Consider the following 6,000-nt stretch of genomic DNA (forward strand, 5'->3'; position numbering starts at 1 on the left):
GTGTGCTAGTAGAAGTGTCATGGGCATCCTAAGATTCCTATAGAAGAGCCAGAGACCCTTGTTAAAAACTAGGATGGTTGTTTCCTTCTGTTATTTCTAGAAGTTGACACTTACCTTTCTAAATATTGGAATAAAAATAAAATCTTGAAAAAAAGGAAAAATTATGATGAGTGCAAAGGCATGATATGTCACACTGCAGCCTTAAGTCACCTACTGTCCTTCATGCCTGAATAAAGAAGCAATCTGAGTGTTTTTTTCCTAACTACATTAAAGAAAATGCCTGTGTTAGGCACTGTGGTAACCGCTGGACAGCAGCAGGAAGGTATTTAGCTTAACAACAAATACAAGGTTTTGAAGAGTGTAGTATATTATCCAACAAATACACAGCTAGGAAAAAATTCAGTGTTAATTTAATCTTATAAAAAGTATTTATTCTTGATTTTCTAAATAAATACTAGAGACGCCAATTAGGAGAGCTGGAAATGTACAAAAGCAGAAGAAATAAAATGTCCAGCAGCTCATTTCCTCTGTATCTACCCACTCCATGAATTTGTGTGACAAGGCACAACTTTATTATGTGCTCTGAGGGGTAAACAACCCAGTCCTTTACTTTTCTTGCATAGACGTTTAAGAATGACTCTTTGGAATAAAATGTCCTTTATTACTTGGCTTTTATGTCATGTCCATGTAAGAATTAATTGGTCTAAATTCCTGATATTTTCTTTTACATCAGTCATTGTTTGGCAATTTTTCCTGTTCTTTTTCTGGGCACATTTCCTAAACTTGCATGCAGAAGAAAAAGGGTACAAAGAAGGCATGCTTCCACATTTTCCAGATTATTCCCATTTGGTAAATGCTGTTTAGAAAAGTAAGAATCTTAAACATTAGCTAATACCAGCTGTTTCTATTCAGCTGGACAACTGAAAGGAGAAACATTCTCAGATAGTGATTGTCAAACAGATCTTACAGCTTTGGGCATTTTTTAATAGCTAAACTCAGTGTCACTTCATCATCCTGAGCTATAAAATGTACTAGATTTAATTAAAGATCAGTGGACGTGGAGTAGCATACGGTTAGGGAAAAGTTTGTTTGTTTTCAGCTCGCAGAAAGCAGGGTTGTTTCAGTAAGAGTTGATGCTTGTTTGTCTTTCTTACCCACTTCCCAACGCAGGCAAGAGCCAACTGTAGACTGAGGTTCCATTTCCAGACCCTGGTGGCCTGAAGTCTTCTGGTCAAGGTGCTGGAACAATTGCATTCCTCTCTTAACTTGTTGGTTCTGTGTATGTTCATGCGCTTGATGGTGAAGAATGGAAGGTAGGAAGAGTAATCAAACTCTTCCACACAATGTTTGTGAAGAAGGGGCTTTGTCTGTTAAAAATGGTGCTGGGAGCAATGCGATCCGAGTAGCGTTTGGCAGACAGCAGACCAGTTATTTGCTTAACGATATATTCACGCTACTTCAGTGTGTATTTCTTTCTGATCAGAGTGTATAGCTCTAAAGAGTGCTGTTTGGTTTGTTCTGACTAGCATGAAAAGGAAAGACAAGAAGACCCCCCCAAAACCTCTGGTTCAGGAGTGACTCTGCACAATGGAGAAATCTACAAATGCAGGAAAAAAAACAATTGTTTCTTGAATCACAATCTCACCAAATGGCAAAATGTTAGTGCAAAAGTGGAGACCTGCAAGTCATTTGCTGCTGGGATTTGTCTGAAGGGTGGAGACGAGCTGGTTTGAGGGACTTTGCTCCCAGCCTATGCTGGAACCATTGCATGGGCGATTCCCATTTGCCTGCTCTGAAGAATGAAGGCACACTTAAAACCTAATAAATTACTGAAGAAACATTTGTCTTCTAGCACATACACCTTCCTAGCAAGTGCCTTATCAAGGTTAGTTATTGGAATCTCAAGATAATAGTATGTAAAGTGTGAAAACGTGGAAAAAACTTGGATTTTGGCATGTTTTGTAAGCTGAGCAGTGACAGTATCACTGGCAATGCAATTCAGAGTCTCACACCAATGCAGAAAGGCATAGTACAACTTGTAAAGCAGGTATTCCTGAACTCACAGCTCATCACCCACTTGTTTGTCAAACAGCTGGATATTCTTCAGGGTGGGCCTGGATCATTACGCCTCTTGGATTACGTACACCCCACAGAAAATGGTATTTGACTTAATGTACTCTGCTGACAAAATCCCTTTGCTAACTTCAGCCCATAATTAGCCTGCAGTCATGCATGCAAAGGGTCTGGTCTAACAGCTCCTTGGCAGTGGCTGTCCAGCACTAGGAGAGCCAGGCAGCCCTTACTGGTGTCCAAGCAGCTCTGCAGCACGTGCTTACATTTGTGCTCCTCCTCCTCTCTTCTGAGATGTGTCCAGAGAAGCTCCAGATGACCGGAGCATCTGCAGAGGGTTGGCTGGGTGCTGGTGATGCATGAAGCGAAGGGAGCCAAAGTTTGCAAACAACGTTCAACACTTATCAGTGGGTGGGCAGTAACTGCAGCTTGCTGGAGATGATTGGTGTGGCTGTTACTGAAGTTCTCAGGCACTTACCCCATGGCGTATGTGAGAAAAAGGTTTGAACACCATAGGTAACTTGTGCTGGTTTATTGTGAGAGGCAAGGGTACTAATGCATTGAGAGAATATGGAAGTTCAAAGGTAAAACCCGAATTTGATAAATAAAACTCTTATCATCATGGTCCACACCCTTGTTTGGGTTGGGTATCCCATGTGCCAGGTATGCTAAAGTGAAAGTGTTTCTGTGGCTAATGATAATCATGTAAGAGAAAACCTGCACCCCCACCTAAACGTGGGGTTTACAGGCTATTAGGAGTCAAAAGAAGCTGTTTCTGAAACTGTCTTGATTCCTCGTTCTTCATCCCAAACTGGAAAGCAGTCTGGTGGCCCAGTGTCCATTGTTCTCTGTTCTGATGTTGCTTCTCCTTCTGGTACTTTGATTCTGAGTGAAGTCCGAAGTCAGAATATACTTGATTAAATACACCTGCCTTTGACATGTGAATATCTCTTTTAACCTGCTACTTAAGCAGCAATGTAAAGCATTTAGGAACTACAGAAAAATTTGCCCAGCTAAGATTTGGGTGATCATCTTGAGTTTCCCCCTTACATAATTCTCAGACATCATCAACATGATGCAGGGAAAATGAATGACCAAAGCGATGAGTTAAAAGGGACATGTTTGTTAACCATAGCATTCCCCTTCACTCCTCTCTGCCTCTTTTCTCCCATCAAGATAATGTGTGGAAGCCTCCAGGGAATAGGCCAACTTGGCATTTTTCTACTTATTGTATCACTGACTTACCTGGTACCTGCGTGCCAGCATTAATATTCTGGCACGAAGAAATTAAGGAGTAGAAAACCATGTACATGGTCATATGCCACATGTCGCCAAGTCCAAAGTCGCAGCTCTAGATAATTATTTCTTGCATTAATCAGTTCAAACAGAACTAAAATAAATCACCAGTTACATGTTTACCATTTTCCTCTTCATTTGGCATTTATGTTTGCTTGCCTGCTTAGTGAGTTGTGAAAGAAAGTGAACACTGTGTCCCTCATTTGACACTACCTGCAAGTGAACTTAGGAGTAGTTTCAGCTAGCAGTGTACCAAAACATCAAAAGAAGATTGAGTTTTTACATGCTTAAATACTAACTTTTCCACAGGGCATGTGTTACTGGGTTCAGTACTGCCACCATTATTTGATGCTTTTAATGTTAATGAGAAGGTATTTTATTGCATTGACTGATCAGCAACAGGTTTGGGACTTCCAGGGAAGTCTGTCCTGCCTAAGACTTCATTGCTGAGATTGAAAAGGCTCATCCTGTTTTTTCAACTTTTCTTATGTCTGTGCTATGATGATTCCTCAAATTATCTCTAACTTCCCTTTGGACTTTTCCACTACCTTCACTGAAATGCCATGAGAATGATATTTATCAACTGCTTGCAATGAAAGGAAACAAAGAATGTGCTCTAGTAGTAGGTGCTGTGGATAAAGGGAATGGGCGTCATACTCTTTTGGAAGACAGAATAATTTAATTTTTTGTGGACCAGCATACCAATGCAAGGCTTTCCTATTCCCATCAAATGACGGCATCTCTTCTTCCAATGGTAGCAAGAACTTACGATATAATTCAAAGGAAAAACACAGATTTCAGGCATCTGTTGCTTATCAGTTATTTGATTTTCTATTGTCATATTAATGCGAAAATGTCCCTAGTTAGGGGACTGTTTTGTCATTTTTCTGCATTTGATTTTCTTTCTGTGCTGCACTCTAAAATTCCAGCTCTATATTGCATAGCTTTTTTCGCTCCGTGCATTAACATGATGGTAATGCTGCAATTAATGAGTCAATGAGATTAGTAGGAAATAAGAAATTACATTAATTTCTTAGGGAATATATCGATAAATACAGTTTCCCGTATGAACCTCTGTGACTTGTGACCCCTTACTGACTAAATAGTTTGTGTCAAAGAACAGTTCACCAAGTCAAATTTATATTTATCCGTGTCAAGCAGCTTGGAACTGATTGAAATTTTTAACATGATTGTGTAACGTTTCAAAGAGATTATACTTTTGGTACGATCTGATTTTTCAGTTTTATATGATTTGTTATATTTTTGAATCATAGAATAACTCTGTAGAAGAATGGCTGCAGAAGCATGGCCTTAGAATCTCTGAAGATCTGCACAATCCAGGCCTGGTATTAGAATAGGCCTGTAATCAGAATTGTCCTGAAGTTGCTGTGCTGAAGTTAACAAGAAAGGTAGCCTTGAGCTATTCTTGAATCCTGAGACCAAGTAATTATGTTGTGCCAAGAGGCCGTGGCTGTAACAAGCTACAGCTGCTGGGAAAGCAGGTGCAGGGCCAAGAAAGATAGGGACCGGTATGGGAAAATAGGGAGTAACAAACTACAAGGCTGAAGCACAGCAACACATTTAGCTACATGGATAGAATGCTTATTTTAGTCATGATAATTAGGGGTGTGAGAACCACGCGTGTTTAGAGACTACTAGCCAATTATATTTCTGCTTTACAAATATGCATGTGTATCGGTTCTATATAAGTAGTGTTAGAAACTAATAAAGTTGAGCAAGATGCATAACTCATATTGAGCGTCTTCTTGACTCTGGCAAACCCTTCTTCCAACAATTGGCGCCTGAACGACGGGAAAGCTGGTAATTGCTGGAAAAACTCTGCCTTTGCATTGCAACGGTGGGCTTTGCAAAATTGAGAGTTGCTATGAAGAGTTCGAGCAGGAAGACGTCCGTAAGGAGTAAAGGCGTCTGAATCCGGCATTGACATCGTGCGCGGACCTGCACCGGTAAGACCATTTTTCCCTCGATGATGGAAAGGGAAGTGGCACTCACGCTATTAACTGATACTCTTGCTGAGCGAGAGGCTAGCATGAGCACGAAGAAGCTCCATGAGCTCTGTAGGTGGGCGGCGGACACTTAAAAGACCCACAATTGCTGTTTAGTGTGACTGAGTGGCGAGAGGTCAGGGATTCCCTTTGTGATACGATCCTTAGCAGCAGCAAGTCAGCCAAGGACTTGGGGACTGCCTGCCGGGAGGTCATAACCCATTTACGATCCCTGGTTGCGGAGAAAAAAATGGCTATGGCTGCCTCAGACCTCCTCGGTCGGGAAACTGAGTCGCAGTCTACCCGATTATTTGGTCTAGGAACTCCGTCTGCAAAAGGCATAATTGTGCCCATTAAAAAATCTGCGACCAAGCTGTTAAACCCGACACCATCTCCGGAGGGTGCCGCTGCATCGGGTACTCTGCGCCACCCTGACAGCTACCAAGAGCCGCCCCCCCCTGTTAGATGAGGACGAGGGTACTACCGCGGGTCCGAGTGTGCCTCTGAACGAGAGCGCGGAGTCTGATAAAGAAAATGAGCCCACCCCACCTGCACCTGCCCTGATCCCCGTCCCCAAACCAAGCCCTCCGACCGGCCCCTAAACCGCTTGCAGCAGCAATTGACTGAA

This window comes from Falco biarmicus, chromosome 14 (genome assembly GCF_023638135.1).
Source record: "Falco biarmicus isolate bFalBia1 chromosome 14, bFalBia1.pri, whole genome shotgun sequence".
Taxonomy (NCBI): Eukaryota; Metazoa; Chordata; class Aves; order Falconiformes; family Falconidae; genus Falco; species Falco biarmicus.